Source organism: Megascapheus bottae, chromosome X, assembly GCF_031878675.1.
Source record: "Megascapheus bottae isolate mThoBot1 chromosome X, mThoBot2.hap1, whole genome shotgun sequence".
NCBI lineage: Eukaryota > Metazoa > Chordata > Mammalia > Rodentia > Geomyidae > Megascapheus > Megascapheus bottae.
This window is the reverse complement of record NC_143547.1, coordinates 28,276,488-28,303,814: the sequence shown is the minus strand read 5'-3', so window position 1 is coordinate 28,303,814 and position 27,327 is coordinate 28,276,488. Positions and strand designations below refer to the sequence as shown.

Genomic DNA, 27,327 nt, shown 5'->3' with positions numbered 1-27,327 from the left:
GTGCTATCTAAGTCGCAAGTGTGGGCACAGCCAGCAGCTATGTTTCTCCACTGGGAACCAGTGGGCGTGTTAGCAATAGCCACTCACTCCTATTGGGAACTGAGAACACATGTGCCTAAGGGCAGAAAAAAACAAAAGAGAGTACCTACAGCAGGGCCCTTCTGCTTGTCACCAGGTGTACAAGACAACACAACTGTGCTACCTAGCTTAGGTCCAAGCACGCACTCAAAAAAGCAAGTGACATTCAGTATTCGTAACCGGTGGGCATGCAATCAACAGCTACCCAACAGCTAGTCCCTGCTGCTGAGAATCTGGTGGAAAAGCCCCAACAGTGGCTCTACCCAGCCAAATCCCTAATACTCACACAGATAACTTTTAGGCACTATTGGAAAACAGCTGTATACTCCTCCTGACCCCAGAAACACCAAAAGTTCAAACCCACACCTGGACCCACCTACCTGAAGTCAGCAATAGAATTAATTAGGCTGAGAACCACACATATACACAGATACCCAGAGAGAACCATGAGGTCCAAACCAAGAAAAGACAACCACCTATTGACCACAGAGCAAACCTACAACAACAGTTAGCAAGCCCTGAACTCCCAATGTGGAAATCACAAAATATATATAAAAAAATCAAAGTCCCACACAAATTGCAAAAGGAACCATGAGTGAAGGGATGAGAGAGAAGTCACCATTCAAAGAAATGTCACTTGAAGAGACATGAGAAATGACTCTGTTCAAGGAGGTGATTACACACATGACTGAAGCGATTAAAGCAGAACTCTAAAACAATTCCCATCAACAAGTTATCACCTAGGGACCAGGAGTTTGGCCTAGTGGTAGAGTGCTTGCCTAGCATGCATGAAGACCCGGGTTTGATTCCTTGGTACCACATACATAGCAAAAAGCCAGAAGTGGTGCTGTGGCTCAAGTGGTAGAGCTCTAGCCTTGAGAAAACCCAATGACAGTGCTCAGGACCTGATCCCAAGACTGGCATGAAAAACAACAACAACAAAAACCAAAAAGTTATCTCCCATAAATTATCAACCACAAAGGGAAAAGAAGAGACAAAGAAACATAGAAGGAAAATAAATAATGACAATTTCCCTAAATGTGAACAGGCTGAACAACCAAATCAAAGACACAGTACAGCAGATTGGCTTAAGAAGCAAGACCCATCACTCTTCTGTCTCCAAGACACCCACCTCACTGCCAAAGACAGAAGCAAACTCCAAGTGAAGGGATGGAAAAGAATTTTCTGTTCCAATGAACCACGCAAAAAAGCAGGAGTAGCAATTTTAATCTCTGAAGAAATTAACATCTAGGTAAAATCAGTACATAAAGATAAAGATGGCCACTACATATTAGTAAAGGGGTCAATGCATAACCAGAATAATATAGTTATAAACTTCACTCCTGCAACATGGGAGCCACCAAACTATGTCAAGCATATTCTCTTAGAATTATAGGACAAGATAGGCTCAAAAACAGTCATAGTGGGAGACTTCAGTATGGCACTCTCATCAAAAGACAGACCAGCCAAGCAAAAGATAAGCAAAGACACCTCTGAATTAAATGACACCATAGCACAGCTGGGCTTAACAGACATATACAGAGTCTTCCACCCAACAGCAAAACACTATACATTTTTCTCAGAAGCCCAAGGAACATACTCCAAAATAGATCATACGAAGAATGTAAGCAGATACAAGAGGATTGATATCCCCTGCATTCTATCTGATCCCAGTGGAATCAGACTAGTTCTAAACAACATAGTAAATGGTAAAAATATTCAAACACTTGGAAGCTGAACAACACATTTCTGAATAACTTCTGGGTTACAGAACAAATCAAAGAAGAAATTCAAAACTTTTTAGAATGTAGTGAGAATCAAGACACATCACAAAGGAACTTAAGGGACACAACATAAACAGTCCTAAGGGGCAAATTTATTACACTAGGAGTTCATATGAAAAAAGATAGAAGAAGCTCATGTAAACAACCTAAAGAATAAACTGAAGCACCTAAAGGAGCAAGAAAAAGTTAACTCTAAGACAATTAGAAGGACAAAAACAACAAAAAAATCAGAAATATCAGGATTGAAATAAGATCTACTATACATAAAATCAATAGATTTAAAAAGTTGGTTCTTTGAAAGAGTCAGCAAAATAGTCAGATGTGCGGCAAGATTAATCAAAATAAGCAGAGGAGAAACTCAAATAAACAAGATTAGAGATCCTACGGGAACAATCACTACTGACATTCAAGAAATTCAGTCCATTATGAATAAGTACTTCTGGGCTTATTTTCAAAGAAAAAAGAAAATTTAGTAGAAATGGATGATTTTTAAAAAATAAACATAGGCTACCCTCATTGAACCAAAAAGAGATAAGCCAACTGAACAAATCAATTTCATACAAGGAGATAGTAGAAGCAATCAGTGACATGCCAACCAAAAAGAGCCCAGGTCCAGACGGTTTCACTGCAAATTCTAGAAGACTTTTAAAGATGAATTAATACCTATACTCTTTAAACTCTTCTGAGAAATAGAAGCAGAAGAAAACATACCAAACTCATTTTATGAAGCTAATATCACACTCATCCCCAAGCCAGGGAAAGACCCAACAAAAAAAGAGAACTACAGACCAATCTCTCTGATGAACGCAGATTCAAAGATCTTTATAAAATACTAGTCAACAGAATCCAGAAACAAATTTTAAAAATTGTACATTATGATCAAGTAGGCTTCACCCCACAGATGCAATCCTAGTTTAACATTTACAAATCAATTAATATAATACATCATATCAATAGAACTAAGGTTAAGAATCCATGGTAATTTCTCTGGACACCAAGAAGGCATTTGACAAAATACAACATCCATTCATGTTGAAAGCACTAGAGAAAATAGGAATAGGAGGTATATTCCTTAAAATAATTAAGGCCATATATGACAAACCTACAGCCAGTATCAGACTAAATGGAGAAAGACTACAACCATATACCCTAAAATAAGGAATAGACAGGAATGCCCACACTGTCCACTTCTCTTCAATATCTTGCTGGAACCTTTAGCCAGAGCGATGAGACAAAAGAAGGACATAAACAGGACCCACATAGAGAAAGAAGAAATTAAACTACTTCTATTCGCAGTTGACAGGATCCGATATCTGAATGACCCAATAAACTCTATTCCAAAACTCCTAGAACTAATAAACCACTTTAGCAAAGTAACAGGATAAAAAATTACCCTGCAAATTAGTAGCCTTTCTGTAAGGCAACAATACACAAACAGAAGGAGAAATCAAGAAAATGATTCCATTTTCAATAGCCCCTAAATGAATAAAATATTTAGGAATTAACAACCAAAATTTAAAGAAATTATTTAATGAAAGCTATAAAAAAGTTTAATGAAAGAAATTAAAGAGGATATCAGGAAATGGAATGACATCCCATGCTCATGGGTAGGGAAAACCAATGTACTGAAAATGGCCATGCTGCCAAAATTGACATACAAATTCAATGCAATCCCCATCAAATTCCCAAAGACATTCTTTACTGAAATAGAAGGTGTAATCCCAAAGTTCATATGGAACAACAAAAACAAAACCTAGAATAGCCCAAACAATTCTAGGCAAAAAGAGCAATGAAAGTGGTATTACAATACCAGACTTCAAACTCTACTATAGAGCCATAATAAGAAAAACAGCATTGTATTGGCCCAAAAATAGACCAGAAGATCAATGGAACAGAATAGAAGATGCAGAGATAAAACCACATACCTATAGTCAACTTATATTCAACAAAAGAATCAGAGATATACAGTGGAATAAACACATTCTCGTCAATTATTAGTGCTAGGAAAACTGGGCAGCCACATGCAGAAAACTAAAAATTGATCCCAGTCCATCGCCATGCACAAGCATTAACCCAAAATGGATCAAAGACCTCAAGATCAGTCCTGACACCGTGAAACTGTTAAATGATAGATTAGGAGTGACACTAGAATTCATTAGGCACAGGCAAAAACTTCCTGAAGAGAGTCCCACAGTCACAAGACATTGGAGAGAGACTTGACAAATGCGACTACCTAAAAATAAAAAGTTTCTGCACAAAGGTAAAGCTACTAAAGTAGAAAGACAGTCAATGAACTGGGAAAAGATATTTACCAATAATACATCTGACACATGCTTAATATCCTGTATCTACAGGGAACTCAAGAAACTAATACCCCCAAACCCAATAAACCATTCACTAAATGGGCAAGGGAACTAAAGAGAGACTTATCAAAAGAAGAGGTTAAAATGGCAGAAAAGCATATGAGAAAATGCTCATCATCCATGGTCACAAAGGTAATGCAAACAAAAACAACCCTAAGATACAACCTTACCCCAGTTAGAATAGAACTCAATGAGAAATGCTGGCGGGGTTGTGAAGAAAGAGGAACCCTACTGCACTGCTGGTGGGAATGTAAACTAGTTCAGCCACTTTGGAAGGAAGTTTGGAGATTTCTTAAAAAAACTGAAAACAGACCTTCCCTACGATCCCACCATACTACTCCTGGGCATCTACCCTGAGCATCATAACCCAGGATATTATAAGGACATCTGCTAAGCCATCTCTGCACTATTCACAATAGCCAAGTGATGGAAACAATCTAGAGGCCCTACTGCAGATGAATGGATACAAAAAATGTGATACACACATACACACACACAGATAAGATAAAATAATGGCATTTAACTGGGAAGTGGATGAAACTAGAGTGAATCTTCATGAGTGAGATAAGTCAAGACCAAAGGAACAAAAGGCGCGTGGTATCTTTAATATGTAGATATTAGATCCAAACAGTACAAGAACGATGACTCAATATTTGAGTACCCAAGATTATGGACATGGTCTTGACAATATAAACATAACTACACAGACATAAAAATCTATGATGGTCTATATACTCTATAGACATAATGTTTAATTACATAGATTCATATGTATCTATGACATACAAACCTCCATTTTAATTTTAATTATGTTCTAAAATCTATGTTCCAGTGATTATATATAGAGATTCCATCTTTAATACTTGTTAGTTAAACATGACATTTGAAATATGATGTAAAAATCAATGTTAATAAAATCTAAAAAAAAAAAGACTGGGTAAAAGAGTCAGACTAGTTTAGTTTCAGGTGATTCTCACCTAACCTTCCTCCAACTAAAGATATTCAAAGGTCAATTAGCAGTTTATGCCTAGCTAAACAAGCAAGCCCTGGATAAATGAGGCCTAACTAAAGTGCCTTGTTCAAAAGTTGTGCCTTAAATCTTGGTTATATGTAAGAGGAAGAGATTATACTTGTTTGTTAAAGACACACACACACACACACACACACACACACACACACATCTTGTAAAATGCCATAAAACAGATGGCTGATATTCACTTTTGTGTACTTTCTTAAGATCTTTGTGCAAAAGTGTATGTGTATGTTTCTGTGTGTGAGTGTATGAACATGTTTAAGACAAAAGCTGTTAATTCTGCAATCATAGTCTGGCTTAGCATAAATGTAAATCTCTTGAAAACTTATGGTTTATTTCCTTGCACTGTTAAAATTTGGGACCAGGTATCAAAAATTATAAAGATTTATTTCAAATGTAACTGTAATGTGGGTAATGTTATTAGTACTTCTGAAAACTTGCCCTTGGGATGTTTCAAAAATTGAAAATACTTTTTAAAAAGTTTCATTTTTTTAAAGGGGATTAATCTGTGATGCCAGTTGATTTCAATGCTATTTTGCAAGTCTGCTGAATGGACAAAGATGGCGTCAGATCCTGAACTCCCTTGTGCTTGGCTCTCCAAGATTCATAAGAGCTAGGAGGTCACAGGAAAATAGACTGCAAGCATGCCTATCTAATACCCATGTCTCTCTACTTTGTAAATGTGCAAGAACTTACACCCTGGCTTTCAGTCATCTGCTATAGTGGATGGTAAAGAGTGAAGGATGACAAATGAGGGGACAGCTTAAAATTCTAACCCCCTGTATCTGCTCAAAGCCCTAAGTGGCAGTGGGTTTTTGGCTAACATTAGTCACATAAATTCATCTGTTCAAAACAGGTTTTGTACCCAATGAGGCATGAACCTTCACAGGTAGTTATTATGCATTTTATGGGTCATCAAAGGTCAGATTCGCAGGCATCCAGGAAGATGCTTTTGCAAGTCAGAGTGCTAGACAGGCTGAACTACTGTAGCTAAAAATGTCTGTATAGTTGTAAAAAGTTAATATGTATGTATTTTCCAGTTTGAAGAAAATACTGCTCTGAATAACATCTGACCCTTGCAACCCCTTTCTAAAACAGGCTAAGGTTTTAGGTCTGTGGTTAGGTAGTGTCAGCTTCTCTGAGTCAGCTTGAAGAAATAACAGAAGATGGATCTTCACCCATCAATTCACCTTAAGATCAAGGAACTAAAATCATTTTGGAAAAATGAAGCAGGAGAGACTAAAGGAAGAGGCATAGGAAACTGTGGTAACGAGTGCAGAAGTGTGGAGATGGCACTTGCAATAGATAGTTACAGGCTCAAGCCACCTATGTCTGCCCAGAAAATCTGAGACTTATTAACAAGAAGTCTGGGTAACAAAAAAAGTTGTCACCTTGGTAAATTGCCCCAGACCATTGTCTGAAAACATCCTTGAAAACCAGTGGGTCCCTAGCCTGCTAACCCTATGTACTCAGAAAGTAACCAGAAAATATTAGGAGATCTCAGAGATTTCAGGGTCCCACCTTAGGTTAATAATGCCTCCTTGTGTTTCCAGTCTCTATTCAGAAAATACAGGTAGCCCACCAGGATAACCTGCCATTGCCCAGCTGAGATCCAGTCCATCCCTTCCAATCTGGAGACTCTGTCTGGGTTAAAAAGTTCATTAAAGATGACTCACTCCTGCCAGGAAGGACTCTACATCATTATCCAGACCACCTTCACTGTGGTGATGGTAGATGGGATTGCTGCCTGAATCTACTGCATGTGACTAAAGCTTGCTGATTTGGGATGAAAGACACAAGCCACTTCAGATCTGCTGAAGCACATACTTCTACATTTCCCTAAACCTTTACCTTCTTTTAAGGCCACCAAATGCAGCCTAGGCCCATAAAATAAAAAAATCTATTTCATGTACATAAAATCAATGGGGAATTAAGTTAAGAGACTGGGTCTAAGTTTTCTCTAGAGGATTGGCCCTTGATTTCTTCTGATTATGTCCCTAGATGATTTACTTTTTTTTTTAAACCCTTTTATTAGTTTTAAGTGTTTTTGTCTGATGGGACTTGTTAAAGTATAGTAATTTTTCTTAGATTTAATTCCTCAAACCTTATGTAGACTTGTCCTATATAACCTTTGTTCTAGCTTCATTTGGGGCTGCTGGCCTTTGAGATAAGAGTCCACCAACAGTCTCTCCACCGACTGAAAATTTGGCCTCTTAAGTAGAGGTTTCTGTTTCTCCTGAGTGAGTCTCCTTACAAAAGCATAATGTCACCTGTGAAATATTAAAAAGTAGGATGAATATGTTGATGTATACTGTCAATCCTAGCAACAGGAAGGCAGAGGACAAAGTATGGAGAGTTTATCAAAGTACACATAGGCTGAATAAAAAGTTCTTCTTTCAAAAAGAGAAGAGAAGCCAGACCCTTGTGGCTCATCCCTATAATCCTAACTTCTCAGGAGCATGACATCTGAAGATCCCGCCAGCCTGGGCAGGAAAGACCCGTGAGACTCTTCCCACCAACCAGAATTTCAGATAAAGCTATCCTTGAACAAAAGAAACTCAAAAAGAGCACTCAAGTCACCACATCAAGCCCAAGGTTTCACAAAAGAAAGCAAAACAGAAAAGAAAATGATAAGAGAATATTTAAATTGATTTCATTGATTATTCATGCTTTCCTTTATAGGAATCTGTTCCTTATTTAATATTTCATTATAAGAATTTTAATTCCTGGGAATGTTATGTATATTCATTAAAGCATAGTAAATTGACAAAAACTAATCCTCCATCCTTTTGGAAGCTGTATCCAGGTGGAAGAATAATACTATTCTTTTCAGGTGTCATTAATTTTAATTCAGAGGAGTCTGCATGGAATGAAACATCCTTACAGAAAATTTCAGAAGGCACTGGCCTCCATTATCAGCTAAGAGCCAGACTGAATCCCAATTATATCATGTATGAGTGGAGGTATATACTACCCAACTGCTCAAATCATATATAAGCACAGGAGGAACCCAGACTGCTTGACCCACATCAGAAGCATGTAGCTACAGTTAGCACATTAAAACTTCTCCCAAAGATGCACTTTTCAACCCCCACATACCAACTTATTGGCATCACCAAACTAAACAGAATCAGACCTTCACTCCTGGGAGAGGGTACAGCAAGTGGATAGTAGGCTGTTCCCTCAGGCTCAATGGTAACAGAAGATAGCTCATACCTAGATAAGATATCTAGCACGCCCTGTGGTAATTTACAAAAAATATAGGCAGGTACTTGCCATTTCCCACACAAACCCTTTTCCCTCCTCCTAGAAAGAATTTCAAACCTGCATTTGCACAGTGCCATCAATCACTCTGCCTATTGCCCTCCAAACTAGGATGATGAACAAAACACAGACAAAAAATGTCAGAGGGGCCAGGAGTTTGGCCTAGTGGTAGAGTGCTTGCCTAGCATGCACGAAGACCCAGGTTCAATTCCTCAGTACCACACACATAGAAAAAAAAGCCAGAAATGGTGCTGTGGCTCAAAGTGGTAGAGCGCTAGCCTTGAGAAAGCCAAAGAACAGTGCCCCAGGCCCTGAGTTCAAGGCCCAGGACTGGCAAAAATGTCATAAATTCGTCCATTAGGGTTCATACTCAGGAGCCAGCACTGAAGCAATGGGCATGCACATTCCTAATTCTTTTATGTTGCCTTACACTTGGAAAAAGGTCTCACAATTTGTCATAGGCAGCCTTGCGCTTCCAGGCTATCAAGAAGCTCAAAAGCACATTGTGTTTATATTTCTGTCTGTAGCTCTGCTGGTTATGGATAGTGGATCCAGGAATTCCCCCACTTTCCTTGTTTGACTTTCTATGTGGGTGGTGTTTTCTATTAGGTGGGCCATGTCTCAAGTACAAGCGCATCTTGATTACTTTTTTGTAGGTGAAGCCATGATACATTTTCCATGTCCTGATGTCAAACAAAGATCCAAGGACAACCACCACTATTCTATATTTGCTTGAATAATTGGAATAGGCCATCACAACCACCAGAATCAAAACTGTAACACCTGAGGCCCTAGTGGAACATAATGCCACCTTGATACAACAACAACAAAAATAAGGATAGAGTTTATGGATTTCTTCTCTAACCTGCAGAGAGATGGAGGATCATATACTTTCTCTCGAGGTACAATAGCAAAAATTCAGTGGGGAGGCCCAGTCACATCAAGGGGCTTGGGAAATACTTTCTACCTCCTATGACACCAACCAAGTGCAAGGAGGAATATCAATTGGACTTGGGAGGAAGCAGAGTTACTCTGTCCAACTGCTGATTCCCAGAGAATAAAACAGATCACCTGACGCAGGGCCAAAGAGCAGAAGAAAAAAAAAAACTACACGTACCACTTAAAACATGCTTCTAACGACAGGTGCCATTGGCTCATGCCTGTAATCCCATCAAATCAGGAGATTGAAATGTGAGAATCACTATTCAAAACCAGCCCTGGCAGGAAACATGTATAAGAGACTTGTGTAAAAGTAAACGCCAGAAAAAAGGAGGTGGACCTGTGGATCAAGGCAGTAAAGCATTAACCTGGAAGAAAAAAACCTAAGAGAAAATGCCCAGGTGAGAGTAAAAGACACACAAATGACAAAAAAAAAAATCTGCTACCTGATGGCGTCTTCAAAGAACCACGTGAGGACCAGACCTGCGGATTCGGCAAGGCGGGAAACAGCCAGGAGGGAATGTGGTCGCCACCCGCACTGCCAGCGGAGATCTCGGGAGCCCTTAGGCCTCTGCGCCTCCCGCCGGCGGCGTCTGTGGAGGACCAAGGCCCAGAATCAGCGCGCACGCAATGTCTCCACTCCCCGTCCCCACACGACCCTCCCTCCTCTCGGGGTGCATTCGCTGAGGGGACCCAGGTCCCCATGCGCCCTAGGGACATCCTTTCCCCTCCACCGCCCCGCGGCTCCGTCCAAGAGCCAGCCGCACCCCAGTGGCTCCAGGCCGAGGGCCGAGACGCCTTCTCCCCTACTGCTGCCATCCGGGGGTCCTGACAGGAACCCCGACGGCCTAGCCCGCAGCGCCAGAAGAGAGTCTCCTCCCCACTCGAACCCCGCTCCCACACAGCCCCTGGTCACCGCTCTTCTCTCCCTGCCCGCGGCTTCAAACCATCCACTAAAGCTCAGACCTCTGGAGACACCACACAAAAATAGGCGGCAATTTCTTCAGCACCGGCACTGCTAAAGGCCACCATGTCGACCTTTAGGACCTCTAGCGCCCCTGTAAGTGCCTGCGCAAAATGCCACCCAGGTTCAGGACCCCATTTATACGCATGCGTTGTAATGACCACGTGTAGGATCTACATATCCGGATTGACACCGCCTCTTCCCCTGCCTGTACCAACTCCTCCCTCCATGTATATTGAGGAACCAATCACACACAAGAGAAGGCAGAGAAATGAGGTGTTTATAATGGGGCTGCCAAATAATATTCGAGTGTGTATCCACGATCTAGGACCGCACTAGTGCAGACACATCCAATGCCTTTTATGTGTCCTTAGGCTTTCCAAAATTACCCCTCTGCTGCCTTCTGGTTCTCTTTGACTAAGAGTCCACCAACATGCAAGAATATTCTATGTGTGTTGTGCTGGTTTGGGGACTCAGATTTATGGGTTACTCGAGTAGGAACTGCTTTACTTGGAGGTCTTTCTTTTTTTCCTCTTCATCCATGCAATCAATACACACAAATACTTTCAGAATGATTGATTCAAGACCCTGTATTTACTATACCTGTCTCCAAACACTCACCCCCTCTTTGTCTGTCTGTCTGTCTGTCTGTCTGTCTGTCTGTCTGTCTGTCTCTCTCTCTCTCTCTCACACACACACACACACACACACTTCTCTGACTCAGGATTAAGTAGCATAAAAGGAGTGGTCATCAGAGTCACCCGAATCACCACTTCAACAACAAAGGCCTTACTAAAATAAAATGCCACTGTAGCACCACAAACAAATTCTGACTAAAGCCTTCTGCCCACCTTCTGATGGCTGCAGCAGGGTTGATAAACTGCGTTCTTCCTGTCTACATTAGCTGACATTCAATGTACAGGCCCGTGTAAGACCCAGGCTTACACTTCGTTTTCCACAGGGTGGTCCCATAACATCCACGGGAGTGGGGCCCCCATATATACCAGGCAGGAAGTGGTAAGGTATGTGGCCTAACTGCTGGCATCTTTAGATAGCTACAGCACAGTCCAAAGTGCATGATTCTGGACCCAACAGAAGCATCTGGCCATAACTGAGGATTGCATCCTCCTCCCAAACATGCACTTGTCCTTCCTTTCCTCACTACTAGGTGGAACCACCAACAGACCCAAGATTCAATCTCTGGACTTGGCCTCTAGCATGTCAGCTCATAGCTTCTTTATGTTTATGAATTCTGTCATACAAAGCAAGCCTCTGCGCACAATGTACTTGGTGGTGTGGAATCCAGTCACCACTGGGCTCGCTCCACCTTAGAGAAGGAGCTAGTTGAAAGACCCTAGACACATACTACTGAGAAAGGAAAAACCCTTAAGTCAATGGTTAAAACTGCAAAGCCCAGAAGGCCCTTAAGGCCATCTGAGATGATCTGGGGAAAGAAAACATTCTATGGTAGTTAGCCTTCTAATTGAACTAAGATAACCAAGATCAGGATGCCCTGAGGAAAATACGTCTAACTTGTAAGGCCATTGCCTTCCAATTAGAAATAGCCACAGTATGTTGCCACTACGGAGAGTTATGATGTCTAATGTCTAATGCTTATGATGAAGAAAAAATGGACTTAAAGGTCACTAAGTAATCACCAATGAAATTATGGCACAATGGTCTTGCATGACCCACTTTTGTAATCCTTCTTTATAAAACCCTACCTACCCCAGGCATGGGGCCATTTTTTACTATATTAAAGTGGGGATTCATGGTCCTGGTAGTGGGAAGCTGTTGCCACATGGCTTAATAAAGTTCTTAGCTTTCTTTAACTGAGAGTATTGGAGTCTCATTTGAACTTTGGATGTAATACGTGGATCTTGCCCCAAACTCGTATCGCCCTACAGGCACTACATCACAGTCCTTTATAGGTACAGTTATAGTTTTGAATATGGTCTCAAAACTTTCAGAGGCCAATATTTTCTCCTAATTGAACACAATGTGCACCCTTGTACTGACATCTTTTATGAATGTTAGTTGTGTGTATGTTCATGTGTGTGGTTGGGTGTGTTAGTATGTAAGGATTTGTGAATTGTTGGTGATTGTGAGACTTGGATTTATGGATTCACACAGTTTCAATTTACTTTCTTCATAGGGCATGTAAATTTAATATGCAAATTACGTAGTGTTTATTAATATTAGCTTTAAATGAGCATGACTAATTTTTGAACAGCATATTTATAGCATACATGCATTTTAATGTGGCTTATTACTAATTTTTGTACAGCACATCTAAAAGATATATTTACTCAAAATATACCAACATTTAAACATTTTTACTGTTCTCCTTAAAACCCTGAACTCATTGTCCGTGAGCTTCTCTCAAGGCTACTGTTCTAAGAACTAAGGTACAACTTCCCTTGTAGGTTTGTTGGAATTGTTCATTGCAAATAAGTCTCTCATACACTTTCTTGCCCAGGCTTCCTGGAATTGCAACCTTCAGTCCCCTGAGTAGCTAGGATTACAGATGAAGCCCATAGGACTTCAAATGCTCCAAATCTTAGTAATTTGCCTTTTTTATAATGTTAATAACACAGCAAATAGTCTAGTTTATGCCTTCACTTAGTGACAAAAGTACTATTTGCTGGATGAATGTGTGTACATGTACCTGTGTGTCGGGGGATGCAAAATTATGACACAATATGTGAGTGAGAGGTATTGAAGAGATGCAAAGGAAGTTAAAAAATAGCATCAATTTCCATGCACTGGTGATTTGTTGCTATAACCCAAGCTGATCAAGAGGCTGATGTCTCAGGACTGAGTTTTGAAACCAGTCTGTACAGAAAAATCTATGAGATTTTTATCTCTACTAATCTGTACAAAACTGCAAGGGAAGTTGTAACTCAAGTGATACAGTGCCAGTCTTAAGGGAAAAAAGTTTGAGGGACAGTGCACAGTGCCTGGTTTCAAGCTCAACTCTGCACACATAAATAGATTTGTGCATGATCAGGAGTGTAAGAGAATGTGTAACCACACACATTTTTAAAAATACCATGCAATATACAGGTGATATATGCTAATAAAATGTAGCAGAGAAGACTCTCTTAGCACTTGTATGTATGTGACTGATCAGATGAGAACTTGCCTAACACTCCACAGGCTTCACAGTAAACAACACAGAATGAGAATGTGATCGAAGAGACTTCCAATATGAGGTTTCCTTTGCCTAAAGAGTCACATTTCTCTTGGAGGGAAAACTTGCTGAGATCAGGCCTCATTTTCATCCATATGTACAGTAAGAATTGTGGTGAGAAAATATGCATCTACCTTGTCCCTCTCCTAGCCCCAAAAGCAAAAGGATTAAGACTGGAGAAATGTTGGCTTTGTAAATGACATAAATTGTTTTCATTTTGCTTATAACTGTTCTACTTATACATTGTCACCATTTGGAGTATTGGGAAGAATGAATCTCTTAGCACTATAATAAATGACTGCTTATTGGTTACTTCCCTGTGTCTCCAAGCTATTTTTCTAATTTGGGATATTTTTAATTGTTCTCTCCAGAGACAGAAAGGAACACGTGTGTATAAAAAGAATGCTTTTCACTGAAACAGAAATGGCAATAAGAGACCTTCCACCTAAGAAAAGCCCAGGCCAGATGGATTCACAGCTAAATTCTATAAGGTCTTCAAAGCAGAGCTCACACCAATACTACTCAAGCTGTTCAACAAAACTGAAAATGAAGGCTTTTGCTAAACTCATTGTATGAAGCCAGTATAACCCTCATCCCCAAACCAGACAGAGATTCATCAAAGAAAGAGGATTATAGACCCATTTCTTTGATGAACATCAATGCAAAACTTCTCAACAAAATACTGGCCAACCATCTACAACAACTCATCAAAAAATTATGCACTATGATCAAACATTATTCATCAGAGGGAGACAAAGCTGGTTCAACATACACAAATCAATATAATTCAACACATCAACAGGAACAAGGACAAAAATCACATGATTGTCTCAATAGATGCAGAAAAGGCATTTGACAAGATCCAACACCCTTATATGCTAAAAGCTCTAGAGAAACTAGGAATCCATGGAACATTCCTCAGTATAATAAAGGCTGTGTATCACAAACCCACACCTACTGTCATACTTAATGGTGAAAAGCTAAAGCCATTTCCTCTAAAATAAGGAACAAGAGAAGGATGCCCACTCTCTCCACTCCTCTTTAACATAGTATTAGGATTCCTAACCAGAGCAATAAGGCAAGAAGCAAGCATAAAGGGGATCCAAACAGGGAAAGAGGAAGTGAAACTTTCCCTCTTTGCAGATAACATGATTCTGTATTTAAAGAACCCTATAGACTCCACTACTAAGCCTCCTGGAGCTGATTCAAAACTTTGGCAAGGTAGCAGGGTATAAAATTAACCCTCAAAAATCAACTGCCTTCCTCTATGCCAATAGTAAGAGGAACGAGGCAACAATCAGGAAAGCAAATCCGTTTGCAATAACCTCAAAGAAAATAAAGTACCTAGGAATTAACCTAACTAAGAATATAAAGGACATTTTTAATGAAAAATTTTAAACCCTGAAAAAGGAAATTAAAGCAGAATTGAGGAAATGGAAAAACCTCCCACGCTCCTGGATTGGAAGAATTAATAACGTGAAAATGGCTGTCTTGCCAAGAGCTATCTACAAATTCAATGTAATATCCATCAATATCCCAATGTAATTCTTTAAAGAAATAGAAGAGGCAATTCAAAACTTCACATGGACTAATAAAAGACCCCGTATAGCAAAAACACTTCTTAGCACAAAGAACAGCGCAGGAGGAATTTCAATACCAAACTTTAGACTATATTACAGAGCTATAATAATCAAAACAGCTTGGTACTGGCACAAGAACAGGCCTGAAGACCAATGGAATAGAACTGAGGACCCAGATATTAAACCACAGACCTATGGCCATGTAATTTTTTATAAGGGAGCCAAAAAAAAATAGAATGGAAGAAAGACAGCCTCTTCCACGAGGGGTGCTGGCAGAACTGGTTAAGCACCTACAGAAAACTAAAGTTGGATCCTTCTTTGTCACCCTGCACTAGAATTAACTCCAAATGGATCAAAGACCTGGAGGTAAAAGCTGACATACTGAAAACAATAGGAAGCAATACTGAAGCAATAGGAGATGCACTAGGCCTCCTTGGCACAGGTCGAAACTTTCTTAACAAGGACAAAGTAATACAACAAATCAGAGAAAGACTAGATAAGTGGGACTGCATTAAACTGCAGAGCTTCTGTATGGCAAAGGACATAGCTATCAAATTAACCAGAAAGCCTAGAGAGTGGGAGAAGATCTTCACTAACCATACAATACTAAAGGCCTCATATCTAAAATATATCAACAGCTCAAAAAATTGAAACACTCCAAAACTAATCTCCAAAGAAACAATCATCCCATTAAAAGATGGGCCAAAGACTTAAAGAGAGACTTCTCTGAAGAAGAAATAAGAATGGCCTATAGACACATGAAGAAATGCTCAACATCTCTGGTCATAAAAGAAATGCAAATCAAAACAACTCTAAGATTCCACCTCACACCAGTTAGAATGGCCAGGATGAAGAAAACTAATAGCAACAGATGCTGGAGGGGATGTGGCCAGGAGGGATCACTACTACACTCTTGGTGGGAATGCAAACTCGTTCAACCACTATGGAAAGCAGTATGGCAGTTCTAAAAAAGACTAAACATAGATCTCCCCTATGACACAGCAATTCCACTACTTGGCATTTACCCAATCGTCCAGAAACAAGGACATACTAAATCCATTAGTACAATGATGCTCATTGCAGCACTATTTACCATAGCAAAGATATGGAACCAACCCAGATGTCCCTTAGTTGATGAGTGGATCAACAAGATGTGGTATTTATACACAATGGAATTCTATGGTGCTGTCAGAAAGAATGACATCTCCCCATTTGTAAGGTATTAAGTGAAGTAAGACAGATTCAAAGAAGGCCCTAGAGTCTCCCTCATTTGTCATAATCAGAAGGAACCTTGGGCTCTCCTAGCAGAGATTTACAATAGAAAAAAATCTAGAGATATAAGGCTAAATAGTATGTCACTAAATGTAAGGACCTCCAAGATAAGGAAACAAAAGCCATATAATGAGTGATTGTTGTCCTTAATGTACTATGTTATCTCTCATGTCTTTTGCTGTCCCTTGGTTATCTCATATTTTAATAATATTTCACCTTGTTATCTTATATATTTTATATGTGCTTAATTGGTTATTTGAAATTGGATAGGGAAGGGGGGAAATCAAGATGAGCGGGGGAGAGGGGAGGGAAATGGGGACCATGTCATGAGAAAGGGTATCAATGTTTGTGAAGTAATGTACCTTCTATCTGGTGAATATAATGTAACCTTTCTATTAATTACAATAAAAAATAAAAATAAAAAGGATGCTTTTGCAGTATGGCAGTGCCTCAAAAGGCTAAACATAGAGCTCCCCTATGACCCAGCAATTCCACTACTTGGCATTTACCCAACCATCTAGAAACTAGGGCATACTAAATCCACTACCACAACAATGTTCATTGCAGCATTATTCACCATAGCAAAAATATGAAACCAACCTAGATGTCCCTCAGTTGATGAGTGGATCAACAAGTTGTGGTATTTGTACACAATGGAATTCTATGCTGCTGTCAAAAAAAATGACATCGCCCCATTTGTTAGGAAATGGAAAGTCAGAAAAAATCATATTAAGTGAAGTAAGCCAGACTCAAAGGAACTTAGCCTCAATGGTTTCCCTCATTTGCCATAATCAGTAGAAACCTTGGGCTCTACTAGCAGAGATCTGCAATAGAGCAAAACCTTGATACATAAGGCCATATAGTATGAAGCTAATTGAAAAGACGTCCAGGATATTGAAACAAAAGCCATACAATGAATGATTGTTGTCCTTAATGTACTATGTTATCTCTCATCTCTTTTGCTGTCCCTTGGTTATATCATATTGTTACAGTATCTCACTTTGTTATCTGATATATTGGATTTATTTGTATTTGGTTATTTGAAATTGGATAGTGAAGGGGGGAAAACCAAGACGACGGGGGGGTGGAGGGGCGGGTAATGGGGACCAAGATACGTGAAAGGGTATCAATATATGTGAATTAATGCACCTTCTATCTGGCAAATATCATGTAACCCTTTTATTAATTACAATAAAAATATATTTTAAAAAAGGATGCTTTTGTGTTTTTGTTTGTTTTGTGCCAGTAATGGGACTAGAAATGAGGGCTTGGACTCTGTCACTTACATTTATTGCTCAAGGTTATTGATATAATATTTGAGCCACAGCTCTACTTCTGGCATTTCAAGTTCTTTGGAAGTGTTTCGTGGATTTTCTTGGGTGAATTGGCTTCAAATCAAGATAATCAGAACTAGGATTCAGAGGTGAGAGTCACCTACATCTGGCTAACATATTCAATATTGATAGGTTCATCCTATACTGTTATGTCACCAAGACCCAGAACCAACCTGTCTTCCAAATTCATTCTAGAAATAGTTTTTTTAATTCAAAATAGAGCAATAAAAAATCTAAAGTTCATGTGAAGTAGACATTGTGCTATAGTTTGGGTATGGGATGATCTACAAAGGCCCCTGTGTTATAAGCATCATCACCAGACTGTGACCTCTTGGGAAATTGGGAAATCTTTAGAGGGGAAGATAAATTAAAGGATTAGACATGGAAAAAGTGTTAATAAATGCAGACTCTCTTGAGTGTGGAGACCTCACTTATCAGAGGTAGTTACAGTCTCTATGTAGGTCTTCTATGTCTACAAGGATATCCCAGACTTATTGGAGGAAATATGGTTACCAAAAGTTGTCACCTTAGTACATTGTCGCAGGCATGAAAAAGTGAATTCTATAGAAGTAAAAGGAAATAATGCGGCTACTGTCACTGCCTAAAAAGCTGCCTTCAAAACAGTGAGAAACCTAAATATTTTAATTACTGTTCCTGGCCCCATCCTGCTAAGCAAGCCAGCACATACAGATGAAGCAACCAGGAAAACACTGTGAGATAGATTTCACTGAAGTGAGCACCCTGCCTTAAGTTACATAATAATGATTCCTTAACTTAGTAAAGTTTTAGGCAAGTCCCCAGGAGGGATCTAACAGGCCCAGCTTGAATTCAGCCCACCTCGTTTAACCTGGAGATTCCATTTGGTTTAAGAAATTTGTCAAGGATAACCCCACAGAAATCTGGAAGGAAGCCTATATCCCTTCATCAGCATCTTGACCACACTCACTGTGGTAAAAATAGACAAGACCTCTGCCTGGCTCCATCACATGGGGCTGATTTTGGATGGGAGGCCACTTCACATCTGACTTTTTATGTCACTACTTCCAGGGAGCCTTCTTTGTGTGACACTCTGTGGTACATAGATTTGTATACCTTACCCACCCTGACCTGCGAAAGAACTGCTGGTTATGCTTAAATGTAAAGCCTCATGATTACATGGGTATCAGGAATACTGAGCCAATTTTGGTTTCTGGAGCTTCCTTAAATTACAAGTGGGAACATCCCAGGTAAAAACTGAAGGGTAAATTTGCACAGCCTTAGGAAAAATATGCTGTTTATATGATAAACTGGTCTCATACAGGAGAGCCTCTTTTTAAAACTTTCCTTAAAGTAACTCAGTTGAGCTCATGGCCTTAAGGATTCAATATAGCACTCTCAGTAAGAAATCAATAATTAGTATTCTGTCTGCATGTGGTGGCTGAAGCTTGGTGGAGAAGTCATGTACTCCCACTCAGGCTGCATTTGCTGGGATTCAGCTACATGGCCTCTTGGCACCAAGCTGCTTGTACTTATGCTTTCCTCCTTTACTGGCTGGAAGCATCATTCCAAGGGGAGTGTGAACTCCTAAAGTAACAGGCAATAAGGGGATATATACTACACACCACCTCTGGCTCCCTCAGATAACCTTGGATAACCAGAGAAGAATCCAGACTGCCCTACCCTGAATCACACAGCAGAAGCCTGTAGGCACAGTTGGGACTTGCATCCTCTTCCCAAACATGCTCTGGTTATACCCTTCCTCTCCACCTGGTGGCACCACCAAGGGTGGTAACTCTAGACCTGGCATGTGGCAAATATGTAAGGTGAACTTTTCCTCCCCTGTCTTCCTACTGAAAGTTCATACACAGTTTCTACCTTTTGTTCAGGACAGAAATCAGGTGGTAGGTCACATCCCAAAACAGTATTGTCACAGTGGAACAACACTACAGTCCTTTAGAGGTGTGGTAACGTTTTGAATAAGATTTTAGGATTTTCCCTACATCAAATTGTTCTTCCAATCCAACAAATTGTGCAACCCCACATTGACAGCTTGTGTGTGTGAATTGTATGCTCATGTGTTTATGTGTGTGTGTATGTGCAGGGGAGTAATTATGAAATTTGGAATTATGGATTGAATCAATTTCATCTTTTTTTTCTTTCCAATGGTTTGGTGTCTCACCTGAAATAAGACTCTAGTTCGGACACCTGCTTTTTTTGTTGAGATTTAGTCCAGGGCGAATCCTTCCCTGAGCTACTCTCTAACTATGGACCTCTGATTTTGTTCCATGAATAGCTAGTGTAATGAAAACTACTAATAATACTTAGCAGAAACCATATTTTGAAGACACAGGCTCTACTGAAGCACAGTAGCAATGTGACTTGACAGACTCAATAGACCCTTAACACTTGGACACCTTATTTGGCTACAGACATTGGGAAATCGGTGATGGGGAATCTCCTGTTTCCCAGAGGAATCAAGAGCTAAGATTGAGTGGGAGGTCCCAGTGACAAAAAGCAACCCTTTTCTTACTCCACTGATGGTTGGCATCCTCAAAGAGGGAGCCGGAACCAGAGTACAAAAGTGTACTCTACCAATTATTATTATCAGTGCACACCCAGAGAGGATCACAAGCCTGCTTTACATACCACCCCACTACACAGCAGAAACACATAGTTTAGCAGTTTAAACCTGGTCTCAAACAAGTACTTTTCATCTCCCATATTCTTACCTGGGGTAAAAATCACCAGATCAAACAAAGATTGGTCCTCTGAACTAGAAGTGTGGACCCAACGACTGTGGCAGTTCTGGGCTTGAGTTCAGGGCCTGAGCACTATCCTTGGGATTTCTCAAGGCTAGAGCTCTATCACTTGAGCCACAGCAACAATTCTGGATTTTTTTCGGTGTATGTGGTTCTGAGGAATCAAACCTGGGTCTTCATGCATCCTAGGTAAGCACTCTATCCACTAGGCCAAATTCCTGGCACCTAAGAGTCAATTTTATCTGCCAACTTATGAGTGCTTAAGATTTCCATCTTCTGCAAATGAGGCATGCAGCTATTATACTTCTGCCTATATTGCCCTGCACATGAAGATTGTTTTGAAAGCGAGATTTCACGACATACTAGCAATAATTCATACCTATCAGCCTCCCAGTTAGAGTGAGAAAAATCACAGGCCGGTGGGAAGAGGAAAATCAGAGGGTTTGGCATTTTTTGTGGTGGGTCAGAGGTGGCATGGAGATCTATGGTAGATTGAACTCATATAACCATATAAATGGAATTATATCCCAAGAATTTTTCTTTTACTTACACTGTGAATACACTCTTCCAATATTCCTTTGGTTTCTTATGCTTCCAGTTGAGGGGGAGGTAGGTTATTATCATGAAGAGTGTTTGTGTCTGAATGCTTGTGTGTACTAGTGTGTATAAGCCGCACATGGCACAAAGATTCAGTGATTTCCCACCTCTTCTGTGTCTTTCTTGCTTTCAGGAGGCATTCCATCACTGTTACCACACCTCCATTCTGAACAGGTGCTCCTTCCTTGTGGTGGAGACTGTGGGCAGGAAATCTTTTGCCTGGGCTGGTCCAAGTATAGACCCACCCACATCCACCTTTGCTCCTCCATTAGCTAGGAGAATAGGAATGGGCTACCACAGCCAATAGAAACACAATTCTAACCACACAGGCACTATTGACACTTGGGTCACCACAGACTAACTACAGACTTTGTGTGTTTTTTTTGTGTAGAGCCAGTAAAGGGGAGCACTCCCCATGCTTCTGCTAAAATACCCAGTGGTACCAAGCAGCCTGGGTCAACACTTTCCTCTCTGTTGTCTGGCATCAGCAACTAAGAACAGGCTGGAGCCTCCATTACACCAGGACCCAAACACTGGTAGCGGTGCATCTCTGGAGTGACCCCAGGCCCTCTCATCTCAAGACTTTACAGTAACAGCAACAGGTAGCCAGAGCTTGCATTTTACCCTTTACCACACCAGTGTATTCACATAGGCATATTTAACAAATTTCATCCCCAATTGCTGCTAATACTTTGACATTCCAAGTGAGGATCAGACTCATTACCCAAGTCTTCAGGTATATAGTGAGGAATGAAATTCATCCTCCATGCTGTTGTCAACATTTAGCCAATTTGGGGAGGGTGGATTGTGTTTTGAGCAAGAGATACTGGAAAAGATGCACCAGGGATTTTCTCCTCTTTTCAGTTTTACCATACCAGGAGTTACAGTAAAATCCAAGACTTTCACACAGCTTATTAAAGGCTAATTAAGCCCCTCATTTTTTCATCAGAGTGAATGGTATCAGAGAGCAGAGAACAAGATAGTATGTGTGTGTGTGAAAGAGAGAGAGACTGAGGGGAGCCAGAGAGAGAGAGAGAGAGAGAGAGAGAGAGAGAGAGAGAGAGAGAGAGAGAGAGAGAGAGAGAGAGAGAGAGAGAGAGAGAGAGAAAGAGAGATTGTCCTGGGACTTGAACTCAGGGCCTAGACGTTGTCAATGTGTTGATTTTTGTCAAGGCTGATTCTCTAAAACTTGATCCACAGCTACAATTTTGGTGCTTAACTGGAGTTAATTGTTTATGATGGTCTCATGGATTTTCCTAATAAATCAGGCCTCCAAACTTGATCCTCAAATCTTTTTTTTTTGAGTACCAACAATGTCAGGCATAAACCAATGGCACCCAGCTCTATAATTTTGTTTAAAGCTTATAGAAATATTGATCACTGTTCCCCATGATTTACAGGTAAGTAAACAATATAAAGTGAGGTATAAGTCTGCTTACTAAAAAGTTGTTTTTCTGGCTTTTGTGGAACCAGTAACCCAATACTGAGATGAAACCTGCATGTAAGGAATGACAAAGTAATGAGAAAGCAGGAAAGTCAGTAATTATGAAATATTGTTCATTGATTAATGTCTGGAGGTTGTACAGTTTCAAAATCTGTAAATAATTCCATTATCTGCATCTAAGATATCTCCAAATTCATGAGCTTTCAGTATACAGATTCTAATTTTCTGTAACGAAATGGATGAAAAGAGAAAATGTTCAATGTCCAATTAGATGTGTTTACCTAATTAATGGAAATGAGATTTAACCTAATCTCCACTGGCTGGAAAGTTCTTGAAAGTGATAAATATTCCTTCCAGGAAAAATTGAAAATAAATCTCTTGTACTTATATATCTATGGCAGACAGGAGAACCTTAAGTGTGAGACAAGTCTAGCTACCTGTCAGGAACCAGAAGAGCCTGAGCTTCTCAGTGACTGTCACAAAAAAATGTGTACTGGGGGGGTAGGGTACAGTGATGTTTCTCATTTATACATCATTTGGCAATCATTTGCAAGGCCCAGGGTTTGATGCCCAGTACCCCCAAACAAGAAAAATCTCCCAAACAATGAGAATGTAAGAATCTTTTACACACGCACACACAAAAACATGCACACAAGCAATTCCAAGATGGTGCCATTTTGATTAAATAAAAATCAAAAAGTGTATTTAAAATTGAAAAACTACTCTTGAATGTAGAGAAAATAAATACGTGAAAGAAAATAATACTGCTTTCTGATAGAGGAAGAAATTACAGAAACTTTTTATTATACTCCTTAAAAGTAAATAGTACAAGAATGCAAAAATATCTCAAACTTGTAACTATTTTCAAATCCAGTATATCAAGTTTGATTTTATCAGAATTGTTGTTTCAAACCATTAAAGAACCAAAACTCCAAGTTATATGTATTTGTATTTGTGTGTATATATATATATATATGTACTCAAGTACACGTATAAATACATATATATATTTATCACTAAGCATCATCTTCTGCTGACGGGGCCCAAATTATCCTTTCTTCATAAAAATCAATTACAAGTTGAGGACATCTAATATTAGCCTCTCTTGCTAGCACTAGATCAGCCTCATCTGAATCTTTCCACTTTATGAGGAACATTAATCCATTACTAGTTCCTGTGGCACCAAGAATGCGCTCGGGCTCTAAACCCCTAGCAAACCCTGTTGCATTATCATCAGCCTCACTATCCTGTGTTGATATGCTACCTCCAGTTTCACTGGTATCTTCTTGGGATCGCAGAAAATTCTCAATTAAGGCTGGGCAATTTAGATGCTCTTCTGGTTCCCAAGTATTATCAGCATCTGGATATCCCTTCCATTTCAAGAGATATTCTACCTTGCCAGCTACTACACGCTGGCCCACTACTTTCTCCACTTCATATTCTTCAAGTTCTCCTTCTGCAACATTTTCAGGTTTTCTATGCTGTCTCTTTCTTGTTTTGGGGATGCTAGTTTTCTTGGAGGCCATGTTTTAACTGAAGATGTAAAGAGGTACTATAAACCACCTCAGATGTTTCAGGTCGCAATCTGAAAAACAAAACAGTCAGACTCATTGTAAAACTTCCCAAATCACCATGGCTACAGATCAAAAAACATGGTAATAGACAAACAAAGCGGAGCAGACACACACTGAAAGGGTGCTAATGCGAATTGACATTGGAATCACAACCAGGATTGGCAGAGTGTTAGCCTTGATCAAGAAGAGCTCAGGGACAGTGACCAGTCTGACTTTCAACCCCAGAACCAACATTAAACATTAACTATAATAACGACTATCGACTCCTATATTTACATATCTAAAATGTCTATTAAACATGCAAGGTGCATAGAAAACAAAGAATAGTCAAAATATAAATACATCTCCCAGGGCAAGAAAGGAAAGCAGGAAAGAGAAACAGTAAAACAGGCAGAAAGCAAAAGATATGAGAACATTAGAATCTGCCAGGTGCCAGTGGCTTACACTTTAATTTCAGCTACTTAGGAGACTGAGATCTGGTGATGCTCAGTTTGCAGCAAGCACAGGAAAAAAGTGGGTAGATGTGATTTCCAAAGTAGCAAGTAAAGGACTTAGAGTGGCAAAAGTGCTAAAGACTGGCTAAGCAAGTAGGAAGGTGTGAATTTAAAACATATTCCACCAAAAAGGAAGTTACACCTAAGCACATCATTTAGGTTCAGGTAAAATGACCAAAATAGATGAATGAAAGGATATCCCCAAAATATTTTTCCTTTTACCATCTGCTAGACAGATTCTATGCACCTTGAAGCCTTTTCCCATTCCATAAAACATATCTTTAAAAATAGTATATACTACCTACAAGAAACAATGTTCAAGTGTTCAAGGATAAAAGGGTAAAGAATAAAAAGATAGAAATCATTATACTATACCAACCTTAATAACTTGGAGCAGGAGTGGTTATTTGTTAATATTGTCACTCTTCCAAGTCACCTCTCCAGTAGAGTCAACAAGAATGTGCTACTCCTGCAGCAATATGGCCTACAAACAGGAGAGAAATGTTATCTATCAGAAAAGATTGATAGAAATTCAGCTCCTGAGACATTATTGGGGACTAGTCACATAGACAACCCTGCCTGGCCCTTTATAAAATGCCCGAGTCTACAGTAAAGCCACAGGATTTGTATAAATAGCCTGAATACAGGCTTATAAGTCCTAGTCAGATTTGGTAGGATCCTTCTCCAAAATTAGTTCCACACCTACCTAGAGATTTGCTTTGCCATGAGGCCTTTCAAAGTAGAGCTATCCGGCTTGCTGCATCTACATGTTTGTTCACAGTTTGGAAGCCAGGAGGCTTGAGTACTTGTCCCAGGGAAAACTACATTTGTGCAAACAAATTATGCAGAGTGAGCCATTGTGACCAGTTCTGCAAATGGGGAGATGTTCCTAAAATTCAAGTTCCTAAATGCACACAGGGGCTTTGCCCTCTTACTTTTAGTTGGCATAACTTCCCAGAGTATTTTTTTTCCAGTCCTGGGCTTGAGCTCAGGGCCTGAGCACTATCCTTGGACTTTCTCAAGGCTAGAGCTCTACCACTTGAGCCTCAGAACCATTTCTGGCTTTTTTTCTATGCATGTGGTACCGAGGAATTGAACCCGGGTCTTCATGCATGCTAGGCAAGCACTTTAACCACTAGGCCAAACTCCCGGCCTCTTCCCAGAGTATTTTAAGATTGCAGAGTTATCCTAAAAGCAATACCAGACAAAGACAAAATTATACACTTGTGTCTTCATCAAATTTCACTTGTAGGTTATAGAAGAGAAGCTGTCAAAGTCTAAAAGTCAATTTTTTCCATCAATAAAAAGGTCATATTCTATCTAAGCTAAGTGGATTCATACATCACTATCTGGCCTGTCACTCGTGGCTCATGCCTGTAATTCTAACTATTCAAGACGCTGAGGTCTGAGGATCGTGGTTGAAAGCCAGTGTGGGAACTAAAATCTGTGAGACACATGTCCAATTAACCACCAGAAACTGGGAGTGGGGCTGTGGCACTTGGCCTGGTGCTGTTGGAGGGTGGCTATCTCTTGGATAGAGCAGCCAGCCAGTGCCAGGGGACGGGAGGGAGGAAATCCCTAAGCCGCGTGGGGACCATGGCTCCACTAAGTGCCCCTGGAAGCAATGTCTCTGGAGGAAGAAGGCCCACTATCCTGGAGAAAAAAACTTAAGGAACAATGCCCATGTAGGACTTCGAGACATGAAAATGACAAAAGGAAAAAGAAAAAAAGTGCTCCTTAAGTGTTAATTGTCCGTGTGTTTCCTCTACCTGATGGCGTCTTCAAAGAACCACGTGAGGACCGGACCTGTGGACTCGGCAAGGCGGGAAACAGCCAGGCGACAACGTGTTCGGCACCCGCACTGCCAGCGGAGATCTCGGGAGCCCTTAGGCCTCTGCGCCCCCCGCCAGCGGCGTCTGTGGAGGACCAAGGCCCAGAATCAGCGCGCACGCAATGTCTCCACTCCCCGTCCCCACACGACCCTCCCTCCTCTCGGGGTGCATTCGCTGAGGGGACCCAGGTCCCCACGCGGCCTAGGGACATCCTTTCCCCTCCACCGCCCCGCGGCTCCGTCCAAGAGCCAGCCGCACCCCAGTGGCTCCAGGCCGAGGGCCGAGACGCCTTCTCCCCTACTGCTGCCATCCGGGGGTCCTGACAGGAACCCCGACGGCCTAGCCCGCAGCACCAGAAGAGAGTCTCCTCCCCACTCGAACCCCGCTCCCACACAGCCCCTGGTCACCGCTCTTCTCTCCCTGCCCGCGGCTTCAAACGACCCACTGAAGCTCAGGCCTCTGGAGACGCCGCGCGGCCGACAGCCAGGCGGCAATTGCCTCAGCGCTGGCACTGCCGGAGAAGACCACGCCCACCTTGGAGAACTCTAGCGCCACCACCCCCCCGCGGTGCATGCGCACTATGCTGGTCCAGGTTCATGACCCCATTTATAAGCACGTGCCTTTGTAACCCTGTGGACCCTCTAGATGCCCAGATTTACACACATCCCGTCAGCACCAACTCACCCTACCATGCACAGTGACAAACCAATCACACACAGGAGGAGGCCAGCAAATGAGGGGTTTATGATGGGGCTAGGAAATATTTGGGTGTGTGTTCAACTCACCACTGCACCAGTGGAGACATAACTCAGTACTTTAATATTTCCGTAGGGTTTCCATATTG

At 40.7% G+C, this 27,327-nt stretch overlaps 1 protein-coding gene and 1 pseudogene across 2 annotated transcripts in view; both read right to left on the bottom strand.

The window, feature by feature from the left end:
- The window catches only part of LOC150040656 (uncharacterized), a 38,176-nt gene extending 28,164 nt beyond the window's left edge, over positions 1-10,012 (bottom strand). For both annotated transcript variants that reach the window (XM_090326080.1, XM_090326081.1), the window contains exon 1: positions 9,908-10,012. The gene's annotated coding sequence lies outside the window, so the exon portion shown is untranslated. The remainder of the gene's footprint in view (positions 1-9,907) is intronic.
- A 13,587-nt stretch (positions 10,013-23,599) lies between these two features.
- Positions 23,600-24,109, bottom strand: LOC150040655 (chromobox protein homolog 3 pseudogene; annotated as a pseudogene).
- Between the last annotated feature and the right edge of the window lie 3,218 nt (positions 24,110-27,327).